Source organism: Panulirus ornatus, chromosome 4 (assembly GCF_036320965.1).
Source record: "Panulirus ornatus isolate Po-2019 chromosome 4, ASM3632096v1, whole genome shotgun sequence".
NCBI lineage: Eukaryota > Metazoa > Arthropoda > Malacostraca > Decapoda > Palinuridae > Panulirus > Panulirus ornatus.
In genome coordinates this window covers 61,489,735-61,512,757 of record NC_092227.1, presented here as the reverse complement: position 1 = coordinate 61,512,757, position 23,023 = coordinate 61,489,735, and the positions used below count along the sequence as shown (strand labels likewise).

Sequence of the window (23,023 nt, the reverse complement as noted above, 5' to 3'; positions counted from 1 at the left end):
AACAGTAACACCCTTACGTATCATGTATGTAATTATGTGATTACTGTTTGTGTGTTACGGGGAGAGTGTTTTCTTTGGTAGGCATAGCGATACTGGTTTGTATCTAGTTGAATACATATGTGTGGCTGTTGTTATTATCTTTATATTACTTCAAATAAAAATGAAAATGCTGAAAGTAATTGAATGTATAAATTAACTGAAAGATTTTGAGTTTGTCGTCATCATACATCAGACACCTGGCCTGCCACAGCACCGATTTGTGGAGAGGAAAATATATATTTGAACCACAGAATATATGCGAGTATAGTACGTGAAGAATGGATGAGAGATGTACAGAACTGAAAACACATTTTTCGCATGTCTGTAGATATTTTTACATGTGTCACAGTACAGCTACACCAGCATCCCCACTCATGGTACAGCTACACCGACACCCTCACACTCATGGTACAGCCACACCAACACCCTCACTTATGGTACAGCTACACCGACACCCTCACACTCATGGTACAGCCACACCAACATCCTCGCACTCATGGTAAGCCACACCAACATCCTCACACTCATGGTACAGCCACACCAACATCCTCACACTCATGGTACAGCCACACCATCCTCGCACTCATGGTACAGCTACACCAACATCCTCACACTCATGGTACAGCCACACCAACATCCTCGCACTCATGGTACAGCTACACCAACATCCTCGCACTCATGGTACAGCCACACCAACATCCTCGCACTCATGGTACAGCTACACCAACATCCTCGCACTCATGGTACAGCCACAGCAACATCCTCGCACTCATGGTACAGCCACAGCAACATCCTCACGCTTCCACTACCCTAAATCAACATCACCACACACACTGTGTTTGGTATACGAGTCTGTGAGTCCCATTATGGCGCTTAGATATAACAATCCCATCAAAGAACTGGATAGTTTAATCCTTACCTGGGTGTATTCCTCTTTTGTTTTTCTTTTTTTTTTTTAGTTTTAAGGTATCTATTGTCTAGTTTTGCATAGACAAAGCATATCAATGAAGGTATGAGGGAAGGACACATGTCTAGGGGGTAGGTGGACCTACGACGAACAAGAAGTGATATCTAGAAATTGATGTATGAATGTAGAAATTACATTTTCCATTGTAATTGCGGCTAGTATTCAATAAATCGAATGTCATTTCAATGAAACTGATATTTTAGTAATTTTTATCGTCATTCACATGTTTAATTTAAGGTCCTGATGACATATAAACAATAGTTCTGCTCACAGAATCGTATTTGAAATGAAGAATATGGCTTCTACTGAGGTTTTAGAGTAGATATTGAAATAGCAAAAAAGCAGGTATTTTTCAGCTCGGAAAAAGTTTGTTTCAAGATCTAGATATAACGTAATGGAAATCTCATATAATTGATGTGATAATGTAAAGATATCAGATGCTTTCACTAGTCGACAGATATCAAATAAAAGTATATAGAATACTCAGGAATTGTTTTATAAATCTGCAGTATAATCTACATGCTTGATAACTGAAATTATTTGCCCCGGTACCAGAAATTATGAAGCGAATTCTCATGAAATATTTTAATCCTGTAATTATAGAAAGGCTCAAATACAAGAGTTAAGGGACCCCAAACAATATTTTTGTCCAAGAGTCGCATTAATCATTAGCAAATAAGTCCTGTGCGGAGTTTCTGAAGTAAATCGGAAGATCTTCAGTCCCTCAGTACTGGAGAACTTCAAGAATATTTATCGTACCATACGAAAAATATGGGTTCCAGTTGTCTATATCTTCCACAGATTCTTCATCTATTACAGTGACACATGTTCAGTACATGTACACTGTAGATCAGACGTTTATTTTCCCCTCCAACAGGTCATTCCCTCGGTACACTGTAGCTCTTGCGAAAGAGAGGAGACTTTACTTTAGTCACCCGTGAACCGTTCTCTGTGAGGCGTACCCGCTCTGCCCGTCAAAGATTAAGGAAGTTTAGCTTCAGTTTATATGCCCTAGATTCTATATGAGGCTGTCCACTGTGCCAACTGTCTAATCCATATAAGATGAATATTCATAGATGATAGTCAAGCAAGCATGAAGAAAAATAGGTTCCTTTTTAATGGGTGAGTGTAACATTCATCATAGAATGTTGAATAATAATCAATGATTATATATATATATATATATATATATATATATATATATATATATATATATATATATATATATATATATATATATTTTTTTTTTTCTTTATATTATTTTCGAAACTCTATTTCCCGCGTTTGCAAGGTAGCGTTAAGAACAGAGGACTGAGTCTTAGAGGGAATATCCTTCTTTGGTCCTCTTCTGTGATTTATTTTTTTCTTTTTTTAAAAGTAAAGAAGAAAAAGCGTTTCAATCCCCCCCACCCCCATCCCCGCTCCCTCTCCCTTTAGTTGACTTGTACAACACACATAGAATATGTCTTATAATCACAGTTGTTAATGGATCATATATGACTCAGTTGTTTTTTCTTCAAAATATGATTATTTTCTCCATCCTTTCCAATAACATTTATGTGAATATTTAAGGTAGTGTGTTAAACAAGGTGTGTACTTATCAGCATTTATTCCAGTATTGCATCAATAGCTAGAGTAAGTTTGAGTAGGAATTGTGATCATAGCAGTTAAAAGAATCTTTATGTACAGACAGACAGGTACCAAAATACACATGCCTGGATAATCTTGTAATACGTACAATGATTATTAATATCGACATGCAAAATGGAAAGCTCAAAGCTCAAAAAAGATATCTAGTGCAACAAGCAAATCTCTAAATTAGACACGCATAGAAAAAAAATTACTAATGAAAGCATAGCTTCAAAATCTTGATAACATCTAAAAATCCTTTCTTTTTTCGTCTACCATGTTCAGTCTTACATGAAAAATGTAACTTATACTGATCAGGGTTAAAAATGCAAATACAATGACGAGCATTCTTATAAGCCCTCTATGGTAAATATCCCTTACAAGCCACTTTTTTTTTTTCATTCTGTTGTAGCATTCTCCCATTCTTCTTTGGCAGAGCGATGTAATCTTAATTATCTGTGGTTTTTTTTTTTTTTTTTTTGAAAACTACACATCCCTAACATCCACGTACAGCCATTTTGACTTCCACGGGAAGTCAGTGGCAGATGACATGCAAATCATTGCAGTCTATATGTAGGCGATGGTGGCGCAAACTCCCGTTGACCAACCCAACTAAAATAGCCCAGTTAATGGTTTTGGAGTTGCAAGATGTTCCATTCAACGGCCCGCATCTGTATGGGAGTACATGTCCTTATTCCATTTTCCTTGCCAACCAAACCATCACCCCAGCATTGCCAGACATACGAGATTGTACAATTTCGATAATTTAGGCTTCTGTAACATAGCATTCATACAATGATACGATAATTTGAAATTTGGGACGATTTTGCTATATAATTTGCCAACATTTTTCTTAGAAGAAAATATGAATATTACGAGGAAAAATACTATATAGTGGAGAATAATACAGTTATACCTGCTACGTGTATCAAATAATACCGTCTAACTTGTGTCGCGCAAGTGCATTGGTGCTGCGAGTAGAGGGAATTTCAATCAGTCTACTGTCGTTCATACATCATGTCTGATAAGCAGAAGGGAGTGGAGAGAGGTGAAGGATCTAGTGCAGTGAAGACAAACAAACAAACCATGAACAGAAATACAGACGTGAGTGGGAGAAACAGTTTTTGTTGAGGCCTTTAAAGAAAGATCCATACAAGGCTCTTTGTCGCAACTGTAATATTAGACTAACTGCTCAGACCAAAACCATTAAGTTCTTTGAAAACAGTGAAAAGCACAAGACAGTGTGTGTACCATCCTTATCAAAAACTACAATAGTCATATTGCTAACGTAAGTACAGCTAATGAAACTAGTAAAAGTGATTCTGTTAAAGCTGCCGAAATAAAGTTGACTGCTCTTATGATGGAACAGAACATAAGTTTCCGTGTGGCTGATCATTTAGGTGAAGTCCGTAAAGTGTGTTTTCCTGACTCAGCTATTGAACAAGAATTGAAAATGAAAAGGACAGCGTGGCAAAAAGTATGTGTTCATGTTATTGCAGAGTCTCACAAACAGTAACTAATTAATCGCTTGAACCAGACTAAGTTCAGCATTGTAGTGGATGAATCTGCAGACATATCCACCTGTCAGACTTTATCAATCATAGTAAGAGTGACTGAAGAAGTGCTGCTTTACCAAGTTTTGGGACTCAGTGCCGATGTTAATTTTCACCTTGGAAGCAGAGAATAATTTGTGTAATTTGAAGTAGCAGTATATTTTTGTAAGTCTATGTACAACTGACAACTTTATACATGTCATAGGGGCATACATCATCCTCAGGAAAAAAAAATGCTATAATTTTGACCTATGTGGTACGACAATTTGGTACGGTCTTTGGCAACGAAGCTTCACCTGTTTAACTCATTTGGTTTTAAGTTGTTGTGGTGTTTATATGTGTACTCCGTGTCCCCAATTATTGGTCCTAGCTGTTCCCTGGCTTCCTAGCTTCATTATAGGTAAGTTTAACGTACATTTGTTGTATATCGATATGTTTTTTGTTCCAGTAATGTTTTAGGGCATTTTTGTTGGGCAAAATATAGATGATTGCGGTTTTCGTTTGATGTACTCCGTGTCCCCAGTTATTGCTCCTAGCTGTCCCCTGACTTCCTAGCTTCTTCATTATAGGTAAGTTTTCCGTACGTTCGTTGTATATCGATATGTTTTTTGGTCCCAGTAATGTTTTGGGACATTTTTGTTAGGCAAAATATGGATGATTGCGGTTGTTTTCGTGTGCTGGTTTCCTTGCGTTACATGCCTTTAGTAAGCTTGTGCTCAAGTGTGTTGTGCGTTAAGCACCTTTGCCGGTCTTCTGTCAGGTTTAAGTGTGTTCCACTTATTGTCTCTTGGCAGAGCGTGGCTCTGTTTCAGTTTGACGTCATTTCACCTTCGTGTAATCGGTGATTTTGCACCCTTCGTTTTTTGCGTCTCCCCCCCCCCCCTCATTGTTTTTGTAATGGGGTTTTGATTTTCCTCCATGCTTCCGTTTGTTCTGGTTCACTGTGGTGTGTTTTACCGTCAGGTTGGTATCGGATTCAGAATTTTGGGTTGTGGCCCTTTGTTATTAGTGGGGCAAGGCTTTGGACTCTTTTTTTTTTTTTTTTTTTTTTTTTTTTTTTTACTTTTTGACGTGCTCTTTCCATGATTACATCGAGGTGGTAGTTCGGGCATGTGTGGTTGGTTTGGGGTTCCTGTGGGGCCTCTTCTCAATAGGTAACCCTTGTCGGTGTTTCCCCAAGTCGCCTTACTTTCTCTTATCATCCCACGCCTCGTTTTCCTCCTGTCCGCCCTCACCGGTTGTGAGTGGGTTTTGAGGGAAGGGTCTCTTCAGGTTGTCTCTGTCTCCTCTTGCTGCTGAGTTAGAAGTGTGAGGGCGACGCCCCACTTCCCATGGTCTACAGCCTCCTGTATGGACGGCAGTGTTGCGGTGACACGAGGCTTCCTATTGTTCTCGGGTCATCCAGGGGCTCCTGCTGTCGTCATTCCACTGGGTTGTGCTCGCCGGCTCGTCTCGCCTCCCCATCCTATGAGGTGCTGTGGGTGTCGCTAAGCCCTTTATTCTTCCCAGCATCACAATAATAGATTTGTATCTTCCAGTCCTTTTCAAAATGATTAATCTAGTTGCTTCTGAGTGAACGAAACGAGTATGCTCTGGGGAGTAAGTTGTTAGGAGTAGAAAGTATGGGTGTACTTGTAATTACAAGTATGTTTGAATTTCTTAAAGGCCTCATCACAATGATCGCACAAATATGACTTTCTTTGACAATAAGTTGGTTAATGGTAAAACAATGACTGAAAAATTCTTACAAAGCCTATGATAATATCCAGCCGTACCCAGAAATCTCAATAATTCTTTCCTATTTGTAGGTGCTGGAAATTTTTCAATACTTTCCTCCGTAGTATTGATTGGTTTGATACATCCCTAACTAACAACATAACCTAGATATTGTACAGTTGCTCTAGCATATTCACTTTTCACCAAGTTTACAGTTAAGTTTGCTTTGTCCAACCTGTTAAACACTTCCCTCGATAAATACAAATGTTCCTCCCAGGTTTTTGATATATTACTATATCATCTATATATACAGAACAATCTTTAACATCACACAATACTTGATTTACTAATCTTTGGAAAGTACTACCATTGTTTTTCATAGCCAAGGGTAACACTTTATACTGATACAAACCATCCATAGTTACAAATGCTGAAATTTCTTTTGCTCTCTCAGTCAGAGACACTTCCCACTACCCTTTCAATGAATCTAACTTAGTTACAAATTTAGCATCTCCTATCTGATCAATACAAACATCCACTCTTGGAATAGGATATGAGTTAACTTTAGTGACCTTATTTACCTTTCTAAAATCAGTACAAAATCTATAGGAAATGCTATCAGGTGTAGTGACTAATGCACAAGGTGAATTCCATGGAGTGGTACTTTTTCAATCAGATCATTGTCAAGCATATACTATACTTTTTTCTCTATCTCTTTCATCTTAGAATTCACTCTGTATGGGTGTTGCTTAATAGGTGTTGCATTTTCAATCTCGACATCATGCTGTAATACATCAGTTCTCCTTAGGACATCAGAAAATAAACACCTAAACTCATTCATTATTTGTGTGATTTCACATCTCTCCTCTGTTTCTAAATAATCAAGCTTCTTTTCCAAATAATTTAACTCCTGAATTTTTTAACAGTTTAACTTCACATATACCCATCTTCACATTCTCACTTTCATCCATTTCCTCTACATCCACAGACATAACACTTGCACAATACACATTTGTAACATCATCCTTTACAGAATTTCTATCGTGATAAGGTTTTATCATTTGTATATGACACGATTGGCTTGGCTTGCATCTTTTTGGAGTATTTACAATATATTTCAGTTAATCCACTCTTTTCTCATCAACCCAGGGACCATAAAATCTTACTCTCAAAGGATTTCCTGTCTGAGGCAATATTACCAACACTCGATCACCTGCTTCTAGATTTCTTGTCATACCACACTTTCATATCATCTTGACACTTTCAGATTTTCTGCAGCAATCTCTCTAACCCTACACAGTGTTTTTAAAATCTGATACATCAATGGTCAAGGAGAATCACTCTTCCCAATCCACTTCTCATTCAGCAAAATCTGATACATCAATGATCAAGAGAATCACCCTTCCCAATCCACTTCTCATTCACCATACTCAGTTACCCTCAAATAGACTAAAACCTGTAGATTCTTGTACTGCATCTATAGTGGCAAACATTGCTAAAGGCAAACCCTCATCCCAGTTTATTGACAATTCCTCACAATACATTCTCAAAGTGTTTTTCACAGTCTGATAGAATCTCTCCACAGCTCCTTGGCTTTGTGGGTGATAAGCACTTTGCAACTTTTGTTATATGTGACCCCTTTGATATTTTCTTTGAGCATTCCTGAAGTGAAATTACTTCCCTGGTCTGACTGTATAGTTTCAGGCATACCCACCCAGGAGAAATATTTCAATAACTCTCTTACAATATTTTTAGAATGTATGCTCTGTGATGGTACTGCTTCTGGAAATCTGGTAGATGCACACATTATTGTCAATAAATACTGATTTCCTATATATGTTTTTGGCAAAGGATCTACACAATTACAATTTTGCTAAAAGGTTTCCAAAAAGCAGGAATTGGCTGCAGTAGTGCTGGCTGTATAGTCTGGTTGGGTCAACTTACTCTCTGACATAATTCACAAGTCTTACAGTACTGGGATACATCTTCATATTTAGCCAATAAAAATGAGTTGTAATGTATCATTATTCTTCCTAACTCCAAAATGTCCAGATGAACAAGAACTATGGGATAAAGCGATAACATGTACCCTATAATTCTTTGGAACAACAATCTGCTTTTTGACCTCTCAGTGATCAGATGATGGAACATGATCAGGCCTCCACTTTCTCATTAACTCGCCATTCTGTACATAAAATCCAACTGACACATCACTTTCACTCTCATTTCTAGCAGCTTCACTCCGACATTCTTTCAAAATCTCATCACCCTTCTGTGACTTTGTCAACTCTCCTTGTCCTCAACAAAATTTGGAAATAAATAAATTTTTGATTCCACAGTGCTCTTCTCATTTCCAAATTCTACTGTATCATCTCAAGTTACAGACTTTTCATTAAATGTATCACTTAAATCATATTCAACTTCTCTCTTTAACATTGACCTGGTCACAACACAAGCTGGATAAACAATTTCACTTTACTATACATAAGTATCAGTCTGATTATATACATTTTTAAATCTTGTGGTTCAGCTTTACAATAGTCTGTACACTCATAATAGGCCTGGGACTAATTTGTGAGTCAAATCACTCCCCAATAGCATGTGTATTCCAGGTAAAGGAAATTCCTCATGTATCCCAACTTTTACACAGCCACTCACAAATCCACTCTCAAGATTTATATAATGTATTGGGACAGTAACCCTGACTTTAACCCTTGTACACTTACTTTTTCCCCAGAGTAAGGCTCCTTTGTCCTTTCTAAATAAGTATCTCGATATTAAAATTTTCTTAGGACTACCTTTAATCCCAACCTTTCCTTCTGTGATATATGGCTCATGATTTACAGATTTTGGTTTATTCACATCATACTCAGTACCTCTTACCTTACTAATATCCTGTGACAGAAAACTTCAAAATGAATATACTGTAGTTATCCCTACACTGTTTTCTGGAAGGTGTACACCTTTCTTCCCCTCCCCACCAAAAAAGGGAACAATTACTCTAACCGATAACAGTTTCACCAATATTCTAGCTTTTGTCCACTCTAAATCAGTATCTCAATATTAAAATTTTCTTCTCAGGACTACCTTTAATCCCAACCTTTCCTTTGGTAATATATGGCTTATAATTTACAGATTTTGGTTTATTCACGTTATACTCAGTATCTCTTACTTCACTAATATCCTGTCACTGAAAACCTCAAAATAGATTTACTGTAGTTATCCTTACACTGTTTTCTGGAAGGTGTACACCTTTCTCCCCCTCCCTGCCAAAAAGGGAACAATTACTCTAACCGATAACAGTGTCACCAATACTCTAACTTACGTCATCCCCTATGATTGGACTTGCGCTCTATAATGACAGTGCTAAGACCTCCAGTGGACCTCAGTGGAAACAGCAAAAGAACAGCAATCTGCACTGGGAAGATACCATCAACTCCCTAACTCCAGGGAAAACTATAGAGTAAATTTAATTGGGGGGTTTTCTGACACTTATATTCAGCATGACCAAATTCTCCACATCCCAAGCATTTTATTGGTGTTCTCTCTTGTCTACAAACATATCTGTATTGTGTTTCTCTTTGGAATCTGTTCCCTACATTGTTTTGTGGCTCATAGTTAGGTGGACCTTTCACAAAATAGTTTTATTTATTTTTTATACTTAGTCGCTCTCTGCTGTGTTAGTGAGGTAGTGCAAGGAAACATATGAAAAAATGGCCCAGCCCATGCACATGCACTTGTATGCACATAAACGCCTACACACACGCATATACATACCTATGCATTTCAACGTATACATATACATACATAGGCATATACATATTTACATATCCATACTTACTGCCTTCATCCATTCTCATCGCCACCTCCGCCACATGTGAAATGGCACCCCCTCCCGGCACATGCATGTGAGGTAGTGCTAGGAAAAGACAACAAGGCCACATTTGTTCACACTCAGTCTCTAGCTGTCATGTGTAATGTACCAGTACCACAGCTCCCTTTCCACATCCAGGCCCCACAAAACTTTCCATGGTTTACCCCAGATGCTTCACGTGCCCTGGTTCAATCCACTGACAGCATGATGATCCCGATATACCACATCGTTCCAATCCGCTCTATTCTTTGCACGCCTTTCACCCTCCTGCATGTTCAGGCCCTGATTGCTCAAAATCTTTTCCCTACATCCTTCCACCTCAAATTTGGTCTCCCACTTCTCCCTCTTCCCTCCACCTCTGACACATATATCCTCTTTGTCAGTCTTTCCTCACTCATTCTTTCCATGTGACTAAACCATTTCAACTCACCCTCTTCTGCTCTCTCAACCACCCTCTTTTTATTTCCACACATCTCTCTTACCCTTTCACTACTTACTCGATCAAACCCCTTCACATTACATATTGTCCTCAGACATTTCATTTCCAACACATCCACTCTCCTCTGTACAACCCTATCTATAGTCCATGCCTCGCAACCGTATAACATTGTTAGAATCACTATTCCTTCAAACATACCCATTTTTGCTCTCCAAGATAACGTTCTCGCCTTCCACACATTCTTCAATGCTCTCAGAACCTTCGCCCCCTCCCCCACCCTGTGACTCGCTTCCGCTTCCATGGTTCATCCGCTGCTAAATCCACTACCAGATATCTAAAACATTTCACTTCCTCCAGTTTTTCTCCATTCAAACTTACTTCCCAATTAACTTGTCCTTCAACCCTACTGAACCTAATAACCTTGCTCTTATTCACATTTACTCTCAGCTTTCTTCTTTCACACACTTTACTAGTTGCCAACTTCAGCAGTTTCTCACCTGAATCAGCCACCAGTGCTGTATCATCAGCGAACAACAAATGACTCACTTCCTAAGCCCCCTCATCCACAACAGACTGCATACTTGCCCCTCTCTCCAAAAGTCTTGCATTCACCCCCTGACAACCCCATCCATAAACAAATTAAACAAACATGGAGACATCACACACCCCTGCCACAAACTGACATTCACTTGGGAACCAATCACTTTCCTCTCTTCCTACTCTTATACATGCCTTACATCTTTGAGAAAACTTTTCATCTCTTCTCGCAACCTTCCTTCCACATTATATACTCTTGATACCTTTCACAAAGCATTTCTATCAACTCTATCATATGCCTTCTCCAGATCCATAAATGCTACATACAAGTCCATCTGTTTTTCTAAGTATTTCTCACATACATTCTTCAAAGCAAACACCTGATCCACACATCCTCTACCACTTCTAAAACCACACTGCTCTTCCCCAATCTGATGCTCTGTACATGCCTTTACCCTCAGTCAGTACCCTCCCATATGATTTCCCAGGAATACTCAACAAACTTATGCCTTTGTAATTTGAACACTCGCCTTTATCCCCTTTTCCTTTTTTCAGTGGCACTATGCATGCATTCCGCCAATCCTCAGGCACTTCACCATGGACCATACATACATTGATTATCCTTACCAACCAGTCAGCAACACAGTCACCCTTTTTTTTTGATATATCCCACAGCAATACCATCAAACCCGCCACCTTGCGGGCTTTCATCTTCTGCAAAGCTTTCACTACCTCTTCTGTATTTACCAGAACATTCTCCCTGACCCTCTCACTTTGCACACCACCTTGACCAAAACACCCTATATCTGCCACTGTGTCATGAAACGCATTCAACAAACCCTCAAAATACTCACTTCACCACTCCTCGTCATTACCTCCCCATTAGCCCCCTTCACTGATGTTCCCATTTGTTCTCTTGTCTTACGCTTTTTATTTACCCCCCTCCAAAACATCTTTTTATTCTCCCTAAAATTTGATGACACTCTCTCACCCCAGGTCTCATTTACCCTCTTTTTCACCTCTTGCACCTTTCTCTTGACCTCTTGCCTCTTTCTTTTATACATCTCCCAGTTATTCACACTACTTCCCTGCAAAAATCATCCAAATGCCTCTCTCTTCTCCTTTTCCATTCTGCACTCAATTTCTTGTGGTACTTCCTCACAAAAGTCTCCTTTCCAAGCTCACTAACTCTCACTACTCTCTTCACCCCAACATTCTCTTTTTTCTGAAAACCTCTACAAATCTTCACTTTCGCCTCCACAAGATAATGATCAGACATCCCTCCATTTGCCCCTCTAAGTACTTTAACATCCAAAAGTCTCTATTTCACATGACTATCAATTAACATGTAATCCAAGAATGCTCTCTGGCCATCTCTCCTACTTGCATACGTATACTTATGTATATCTCTCTTTTTAAACCAGTTATTCCCAGTTGCCAGTCTTTTTTCAGCACACAAATCTACGAGCTCTTCACCATTTCCATTTGTAACTCTGAACACCTCATGTACACCAATAATACCCTCGACTGCCACATTACTCACCTTTGCATTCAAATCACCCATCACTATAACCCGGTCTTGTGCATCAAAGCTGCTAACACCCTCACTTGGCTGCTCTCAGAAGACATGCCTATCCTGATCTTTCTTCTCATGACCAGGTGCATAAGCACCAATAATGACCCATCTCTCTCCATCCGCTTTCAGTTTTACCCATATCAATCTAGAGTTTAATTTCTTACTATCTATCACGTACTCCCACAACTCCTGCTTCAGGAGTAGTGCTACTCCTTCCTTTGCTCTTGTCCTCTCACCAACCCCTGACTTTACTCCCAAGACATTCCCAAACCACTCTTTCCCTTTACCCTTAAGTTTCGTTTTCCTTGGAGCCAAAACATCCAGGTTCCTTTCCTCAAACATACTACCTATTTCTCCTTTTTTTCTCATCTTGGTTACATCCACACGCATTTAGACACCCCAATCTGAGCCTTCAAGGAGGATGAGCACTCCCCTCATGACTCCTCCTGTTTCCCCTTTTAGAAACTTAGAATACAGGGAGGGGAGGGTTTCTAGCTCCCCACTCATGTCCCCTTTAGTCGCCTTCTGCGACATACGGGGAATGCGTGGGAAGTATTTCTTTGAATAGTTTGGATATTTATAAGGTTTGTCATAATTCTGCCTTTTACTCTCTTATCACTTCGTTTATGTGATATTTCTCCCTTGTAACATCTGTGAACTAATTCTAACTGGTCAGCCATCCTGGCTGCATCCATCATATTTTTCACTTTACTTATTTCATAAATTATTTCAGGGTATACATTACTTTTGAACTGTTCTAACTGGATTACTTGTCTCATTTCCTCCCTCGTCTCTGCTCCTCATACTTACACCTCCTCTCGAATTTCATTCCACACACTCTAGCTACCTCAGGATGAGTTCGTCCACAAATTTTCTTGATGTCCCTAAACTTTCTCCTTTACACGTCTGTGTCCAGGTTTTCAATGCTGCTTCTTTAACAGCCTTTATAATCCACTGATTCCATCATACTAAGACATGCATATGTCTTTCTATCCTTAAATTTAGATTTACTCTGTACAAACATAGCCCAGTCACTTTCATCCCATTCTTTGATAGCTGCAAGTTTTTCAAATTGAATGAAGAAGTCCTCAGTTTCTATAAACTCCTGGTAACTGACTTACTTTGTCATCTTTATCTCCAGTTCTTCTTCTTGTACCTGTTTTCTCCTCTGTTCCTAATTTCTTAAGTCTTACTTCTTTATCTGCCTGTATTCTCTCTTTTTCTGCCTTTAGTTGCATTTTCTTAAGTTCAAACTCTAACCTCAATCTCTATATTGCTACCTTTTTACATCTATTTCTCATAATAATCACTTTTTAATGTCAGGTTCCTCCAGTATTTATAAGGACACCAACTGATCAATTAATTCTCTGTGCATATCACTTTTGACATGTGTCCTCAGAGAAATTCCATGATTAGCTGCCACCTGGTTCAGTTCATCATAATTACAATGATACAGGAAATTTATATCCTGGGTTTCACTGAATTTCTTAACATTATCTGCCATGCTTAAACAGTGTGTATATACAAGTATGAACACTTGTTTAGAGAAATCTTCTTCAGTATGTTACACTAGAACACAGTAGAATACTAACCCACAACACTTCAGTACAGCTTGGTTACATACATTTGATTTCAGCTACCAGTACACACAGTTTCACTCCCAGTATATTTGATTCAGCCTCTGGACAGTTGGTTTTACGTCAACCTTCCTGGACAGCAGGTTTTGCATATCCAACTCCCAGAGAGGTCCCCCCTTGTTACAACTGCACCCCCTTCCTTTTATAGTTCATAATCAGCATCCAACAGTAGTTGAATACTAAACACAGGGGTATAAAAGTTATAAACATATTTTTACATTAATGAATAAAAAAAGGGGGTCTCTGAACAGAAAATATAGCAGTTTATCCCTAATACAGTGATCTCCCTCTACGTATTTTACTTAGCAAATCTTTGGCAAATATACTGGCCTCTATAACATAATTCTTTGAAATCATGAAGATGTGTACAGATAATATGATACATTTTCCCTACAGAGTTGTACGACATCCTACCAAAACCTATTCAGAGGGACAGAGAATAGAATATTCCAATACAGAGGGAGAGAGAGAACAGAATACTTTTTCTATTCTTGTATACAAATTTTTTTTATTATTGTTATTATTATACTTTGTCTTTGTCTCCCGCGTGAGTGAGGTAGTGCAAGGAAACAGACAAAAGAATGGCCCAACCCACCCACATACATATCTATACACATACACATCCACACACGCATATATACATACCTATACATTTCAACGTATACATATATATATATATATACATGCACAGACATATACATATATATATACATGTACATAATTCATAATTGCTGCCTTTATTCATTCCCGTCGCCACCCCGCCACACATGAAATGACAAACACACACACACACCCCCCCCCCCCATGCACACGTAGTAGCGCTAGAAAAATACAACAAAGGCCACATTCGTTCACTTTCAGTCTCTAGCTGTCATGTATAATGCACCGAAACCACAGCTCCCTTTCCACATCCAGGCCCCACAAAACTTTCCATGGTTTACCCCAGACACTTCACACATAAATGCTACATACAAATCCATTTGCTTTTCTAAGTATTTCTCTCATACAATTTTCTAAGCATACACCTGATCCACACCCTCTCAATCAATACCCTCCCAAATAATTTCCCTGGAATACTCAACAAACTTATATCTCTGTAATTTGAGCACTCACCTTTATCCCCTTTGCCTTTGTACAATGGCACTATGCATGCATTCTGCCAATCCTAGGCACCTCACCATGATTCATACAAACATTAAATAACCTTACCAACCAGCCAACAACACAGTCACCCCCTCTTTTAATAAAGTCCACTGCAGTACCATCCTAACCTGCTGCCTTGCTGGCTTTCATATTCTGCAAAGCTTTTACTACCTCATGTCTGTTTACCAAATCATTTTCCCTAACCCTCTCACTTCGCACACCACCTCGACCAAAACACCCTGTATCTGCCACTCTATCATCTAACACGAATCAACAAACCTTCAAAATACTCACTCCATCTCCTTCTCATATCACCACTACTTTTTATTACCTTCCCAGTAGCCCCCTTTACCGATGTTCCCATTTGTTCTCTTGTCTTACGCACTTTATTTACCTCCTTCCAAAACAACCTTTTATTCTCCCTAAAATTTAATGATACTCTCTCACCCCAACTCTCATTTGCCCTCTTTTTCACCTCTTGCACCTTTCTCTTGACCTCCTGCCTCTTTCTTTTATACATCTCCCAGTCATTTGCACTATTTCCATGCAAAACTCGTGCAAATGCCTCTCTTTTCTCTTTCACTAATAATCTTGCTTCTTCATCCCACCACTCACTACCTTTTCTAATGTGCCCACCTCCCTCGCTTCTCATGCCACAAGCATCTTTTGCGCAAGCCATCACTGCTTCTGTAAATACATCCCACTCCTCCCCCACTCCCCTTATGTCCTCTGCTCTCACCTTTTTCCATTCTGCACCCAGTCTCTCCTAGTACTTCCTCTCACAAGTCTCCTTCCCAAGCTCACTTACTCTCACCAATCTCTTCACCCCAACATTCTTTCTCTTCTGAAAACCTATACAAATCTTCACCTTCGCCTTAACAAGATAATGATCAGACATCCCTCCAGTTGCACTCTCAGCACATTAACATCCAAAAGTCTCTTTCACGTGCCTATCAATTAACACATAATCCAATAACGCTTTCTGGCCATCTCTCCTACTTACATACACATACTTATGTATATCTCTCTCTTTAGACTAGGTATTCTCAATCACCAGTCCTTTTTAAGCACACAAATCTACAAGCTCTTCACCATTTCCATTTACAACACTGAACACCCCATGTACATCAATTATTCCCTCAACTGCCATATTACTCACCTTTGCATTCAAATCACCTATCACTATAACCCAGTCTTGTGCATTAAAACTACTAACACTCACTCAGCTGCTCCCAAAACACTTGCCTCTCATGATCTTTCTTCTCATGCCCAGGTGCATAGGCACCAATAATCACCCATCTCTCCATCCACTTTCAATTTTACCCATATCAATCTAGAATTTACTTTCTTACACTCTGTCACATACTCCCACCACTCAAGTTTCAGGAGTTGTGCTACTCCTTCCCTTGCTCTTGTCCTCTCACCAACCCCTGACTTTACTCCCAAAACATTCCCAACCCACTCTTCCACTTTACCCTTGAACTTCATTTCACTCAGAGCCAAAACATCCAGGTTCCTTTCCTCAATCATACTACTTATCTCTCCCTTTTTCTCATCTTGATTACATCCACACACATTTAGACACCCCAATCTGAGCCTTCAAGGAGGATGAGCACTCCCCGTGTGACTCCTTCTTCTGTTTCCCCTTTGAGAAAGTTAAAATTCGAGGAAGGGAGGGTTTCTAGCTCCGTCCCCTTTAGTTGCCTTCCATGACACGTGAGGAATGCGTGGGAAGTATTCTTTCTCCCCTATCCCCAGGGATACTTGTATACAAGTACTTCCTATTATCTTATTTTATCTCTTACATGTTCATTGGTCTTCCATAAATTGTAATAGTAAGAATATCTACTAATAATTCATTTACAATCTAATAAACAAAATTTCGTATTGTAACGTGACATAATAAGACTTTTTCAAAAGGATATAATGTACCTTAAATAGATAACTGACCATATAATGGATAACTGAAACAGTTATTTGAAATGAGGGGAGATAACTGTAACACTATGTGTCCTCTTAACCTAATGTTTACAAGACTTGCTGAAAGTTTACCTGAGACTCCAAGGATGAATATGGGGTAGTAGTTCTTCAGTTCCATTTCTGGCATTCCTAGTTTTGGTATCATTGTTACTCCTGACTCTTTGACCCTTTGGGAAAAGTATCCTGTGTTTAGCAAAACATTGTAGATGTTGAGAGAATATTGAAGGTAACGTGTTGATTTGTCTCTTTTAGTGTTTCCCTGGACTTAGGGAGTTGACCATATCTTCCCACTGCACATTGCTGTTCTTTTGCTTTTACCATTGAGATCCACTGGAGGTGTTAACATTGTCGTTTTAGAGCATAAGTCCAGCCATAGGAGTTGGCAAAAGCTAGAATATTGGTTGTTATTGGGAGTACTTGTTCCCTTTTTTTGTAAGGGAGGGATACACTTTTCAGAGAACGGTGTAGGGATAACTACAGTAAATTTATTTCACAGGAAGTACAGTGTAGCCTGAATGTGACTTTGCAGCCCATTCCAATTCATTATCCCATGCACGTCTTTCACCCTCCTGCGTGTACAGTCCCCAATCCATTGTAATCTTTTTCACTCCATCCTTCTATCTGCAATTTGGTCTCCCATTCTCCTTCTTCCTCCACATTCGACACATATCCTCTTTGCCAACCCTTCCTTGCTTATTCTTTCCATATGTCCAAACCATTTCATCAAGCCTTTTCTGCTCTCAACCACACCCTTTTTATTACCACATTGATTTGATTTGTGTTGGTAACCCTAGCAAATTTGTTGTGCACCCCACACTCATCCTGCGAGTGTTAGCACAAAAGTATTAGAAATGTAGGTTGATATTACATAGGATGTTACAATTCTTTGTAAATGTTTAATTATTATTGTATGGTAATTTTACTGACTAGATGCAAAAAGAAGAGGTAGTAAAAGCTTTGCGGAAGATGAAAGCCGGCAAGGCAGCAGGTTTGGATGGTATTGCAGTGGAATTTATTAAAAAAGGGGGTGACTGTATTGTTGACTGGTTGGTAAGGTTATTTAATGCATGTATGACTCATGGTGAGGTGCCTAAGGATTGGCGGAATGCGTGCATAGTGCCATTGTACAAAGGCAAAGGGGATAAGAGTGAGTGCTCAAATTACAGAGGTACAAGTTTGTTGAGTATTCCTGGTAAATTATATGGGAGGGTATTGATTGAGAGGGTGAAGGCATGTACAGAGCATCAGATTGGGGAAGAGCAGTGTGGTTTCAGAAGTGTTAGAGGATGTGTGGATCAGGTGTTTGCTTTGAAGAATGTATGTGAGAAATACTTAGAAAAGCAAATGGATTTGTATGTAGCATTTATGGATCTGGAGAAGGCATATGATAGAGTTGATAGAGATGCTCTGTGGAAGGTATTAAGAATATATGGTGTGGGAGGCAAGTTGTTAGAAGCAGTGAAAAGTTTTTATCGAGGATGTAAGGCATGTGTACGTGTAGGAAGAGAGGAAAGTGATTGGTTCTCAGTGAATGTAGGTTTGCGGCAGGGGTGTGTGATGTCTCCATGGTTGTTTAATTTGTTTATGGATGGGGTTGTTAGGGAGGTGAATGCAAGAGTTTTGGAAAGAGGGGCAAGTATGAAGTCTGTTGGGGATGAGAGAGCTTGGGAAGTGAGTCAGTTGTTGTTCGCTGATGATACAGCGCTGGTGGCTGATTCATGTGAGAAACTGCAGAAGCTGGTGACTGAGTTTGGTAAAGTGTGTGAAAGAAGAAAGTTAAGAGTAAATGTGAATAAGAGCAAGGTTATTAGGTACAGTAGGGTTGAGGGTCAAGTCAATTGGGAGGTGAGTTTGAATGGAGAAAAACTGGAGGAAGTAAAGTGTTTTAGATATCTGGGAGTGGATCGGATGGAACCATGGAAGCGGAAGTGGATCATAGGATGGGGGAGGGGGCGAAAATTCTGGGAGCCTTGAAGAATGTGTGGAAGTCGAGAACATTATCTCGGAAAGCAAAAATGGGTATGTTTGAAGGAATAGTGGTTCCAACAATGTTGTATGGTTGCGAGGCGTGGGCTATGGATAGAGTTGTGCGCAGGAGGATGGATGTGCTGGAAATGAGATGTTTGAGGACAATGTGTGGTGTGAGGTGGTTTGATCGAGTAAGTAATGTAAGGGTAAGAGAGATGTGTGGAAATAAAAAGAGTGTGGTTGAGAGAGCAGAAGAGGGTGTTTTGAAATGGTTTGGGCACATGGAGAGAATGAGTGAGGAAAGATTGACCAAGAGGATATATGTGTCGGAGGTGGAGGGAACGAGGAGAAGAGGGAGACCAAATTGGAGGTGGAAAGATGGAGTGAAAAAGATTTTGTGTGATTGGGGCCTGAACATGCAGGAGGGTGAAAGGAGGGCAAGGAATAGAGTGAATTGGAGTGATGTGGTATACCGGGGTTGACGTGCTGTCAGTGGATTGAATCAGGGCATGTGAAGCGTCTGGGGTAAACCATGGAAAGCTGTGTAGGTATGTATATTTGCGTGTGTGGACGTATGTATATACATGTGTATGGGGGTGGGTTGGGCCATTTCTTTCGTCTGTTTCCTTGCGCTACCTTGCAAACGCGGGAGACAGCGGAAAAAAAAAAAAAAAAAGATGCAAAAAGTTGATAAATTTAAAATTTCAGGTATCTTATTAACAATAAGATATTGTGACATTTCTTGCAGGATTTGTTTAGGCCTATCCTTAAAATGCTCTATTTTTTCACATTCTAAGACAGTGTTCTAGTTTGTGTCCAAATCTTTGGCCACAAACTTTGCTATTCATATTATTAACATCTCCAGATAGGTCAAAATGCCTGTAGTACTTAAAGCTTAGCCTTAATCGAGCAGTTACAATATCTTGTAATCTGCTGATTTTACTACTTTCTCATTATACATGTTTTACTGATACACATTTCACTGCAGTGAAAAATGTTTCTGCTTGTCCTTACCTGAACTCGTCTTCATGCTTCAAAGAGGTCTGTTAGTTCCATTGTAATTATGCTTTTGAGACTTTATAGCATCACTTTTGTTAAGTGCAAGTTTGTCTGAGGCCTATGGAAACCATAACAATTTGATATGAATCCCTTGAGCAATAATATTTGAATATTTGTCTCTTGATTCAGAGACCAACATGTTACATTCTGATCTCAGGTTGTTAAGAGCAAGTAGTGAAGATAAAAAATCAGACAATTAAACTGTTTGTGGCAATCATTTCTACCAGCTCAAGAGCAATAAGTATAACAGACAATTCAAATAGTAAGGTATATACCCATCTGTTTATTCTCACATTAATCTCTCAATCTGTTACCATTGGGCTGGATCATATTGGCAGTACTACCTGCCCTTTCTGTGGCAGAATTGCGAGAACCATCAGTATAGATGCACTAGGCTATGTTATTTTCTGTCTGGAGTTACTATATATGTTGAAGGGGAAAATTATAAGTAATTAGATTCTTAGGAGGATAAGTAGGAGTAATGATATCAAAGAAAATGAAGGAAATGCTGCTGCTTCTTAATTTTATGCAAATTTTGTACTCCAAACATTGTCATGTGGTTAGCTGTTACTTGGATCCATTAATTAGATTCACTTGTGCCATGGCATATATGGTTTATCAGTTTTTTAGAGACAACTATCTGAATCACCATGCAGAAGTTTCAGTCCTGTCATGAGATTGATTTCCAGTATTCTGTCTTCAGTGCTGGGAATGCCAAGTTCTTTCTGCATGTTGAGTACTTTATTGATCTTCAGGCAACCAAGTATGATTCTTAAGGTTTCATTTTGCATTTTTTCAAGTCTATTGATACCTCTGCTGTTATTGGTGTGTGGTAGTATAAGCTAAGTACATCATTTTAAGAATCTTGATATTTGCACCATAATTAGGATTGTACCCTGCAACAGCTTTAAGAGCTATGAGTCTATCTGTACATAGTTGATTTAGTTTTTGCATACCAGCTGCAGTACATTGGACTGACTCACCAAGATATTTAAAGGAGACTGTCAGTTTTCCACCAATTTTCAATTTATATGGTCCACAATTTGGTTATTGAAGACTGTGGTTTTATCTGCAGAACTGATGAAGCCAAGGTTTTAACAGGTGATGCGTATATAGTTAACAGCAATCTGCATTGCACAATATATTTTGGTATGTACAAGAATATCCTCAGCATGACTCATAGTGATATTTCTAGGACACTATGAAATCAGTTTCAATAATGAATTTATAAATCGAACAGGGTGGTGCTAAGTACTCCACCTTGAGGAGTGCCAAGTAGCATGTCTTTAACATCACTTTTGTAGCCTTGAAACAGCAGTGGACTTTTTGTGAGGGAGAGAGCCAAGTATCCAATAGACCAGCCAGCCACCTGTAACCATTTTTGCTTGCTCATACAAAATAACTTGCCTGTTAGCAATATCAGTGTAAGCTTTTAGGTCAAGAAATGTGGTGTACTTATGCAGTATGCTGTCTGTCCCTATGAATTGTTAGGAAAGTAGTGATACAGTTGTGTACTCCTTTACCATGTGTGAAACCATTAATATTAGGTGACATCTGTTCTTTGATTCTGTGTAGTCGTGTGTTGAGCACCACTATCTCAAAAGTTGATTCTGTTGTAGTCGGTTGAACACCACCTTCCCAGATGTTTTGCACTGGCAACTCATCAGGAAGATTAGGCAAAATTCATCAGGTCCATGAGGAGGGTAAATGACTCTTGGCATAACGTATATCCATAGCCCACGCCTCGCAACCGTACAACATTGTTGGAACCACTATTCCTTCAAATATACCCATTTTTGCTTTCTGCGATAATGTTCTCGACTTCCAAACATTCTTCAAGGCTCCCAGAACTTTCTCCCCCTCCCCACCCTATGATTCACTTCCGCTTCCGTGTTTCCATCCGCTGCCAGATCCACTCCCAGATATCTAAAACACTTCACTTCCTCCAGTTTTTCTCCATTCAAACTCACCTCCCAATTGACTTGACCCTCAACCCTACTGTACCTAATAACCTTGCTCTTATTCACATTTACTCTTAACTTTCTTCTTTCACACACTTTACCAAACTCAGTCACCAGCTTCTGCAGTTTCTCACATGAATCAGCCACCAGCACTGTATCATCAGCGAACAACAACTGACTCACTTCCCAAGCTCTCTCATCCCCAACAGACTTCATCCTTGCCCCTCTTTCCAAAACTCATGCATTCACCTCCCTAACAACCCCATGCATATACTTCAGAAGTTGGTGACTGAGTTTGGTAAAGTGTGTGAAAGAAGAAAGCTGAGAGTAAATGTGAATAAGAGCAAGGTTATTAGGTGCAGTAGGGTTGAGGGACAAGTAAATTGGAAGGTAAGTTTGATTGGAGAAAAACTGGAGGAAGTGAAGTGTTTTAGATATCTAGGAGTGGATTTGGCAGTGGATGGAACCATGGAAGCGGAAGTGTTACAGGGTGGGGGAGGGGGGCGAAGGTTCTGGGAGTGTTGAAAAATGTGTGGAAGGCGAAAAGGTTATCTCGGAAATCAAAAATGGGTATGTTTGAAGGAATAGTGGTTCCAACAATGTTATATGGTTGTGCGGCATGGGTGACAGATAGGGTTGTGCGGAGGAGGGTGGATGTGTTGGAAAGATGTCTGAGGACAATATGTGCTGTGAGGTGGTTTGATCGAGTAAATAATGAAAGGGTAAGAGGTATGTGTGGTAATAAAAAAGAGTGTGGTTGAGAGAGCAGAAGAGGGTGTATTGAAATGGTTTGGTCACATGGAGAGAATGAGCGAGGAAAGATTGACAAAGAGGATATATGTGTCAGAGGTGGAGGGAATGAGGAGAAGTGGGGGACCAAATTGGAGGTGGAAGGATGGAGTGAAAAAGATTTTGAGTGATCAGGGCCTGAACATTCAGGAGGGT

The 23,023-nt window shown here is 39.4% G+C and overlaps 1 protein-coding gene and 1 pseudogene across 1 annotated transcript in view; both read left to right on the top strand.

Annotated features, from left to right (window-relative positions):
- The window catches only part of LOC139766587 (protein APCDD1-like), a 440,210-nt gene that overhangs the window by 411,005 nt on the left and 6,182 nt on the right, over window positions 1-23,023 (top strand).
- LOC139764366 (uncharacterized) lies at window positions 536-4,452 on the top strand (annotated as a pseudogene).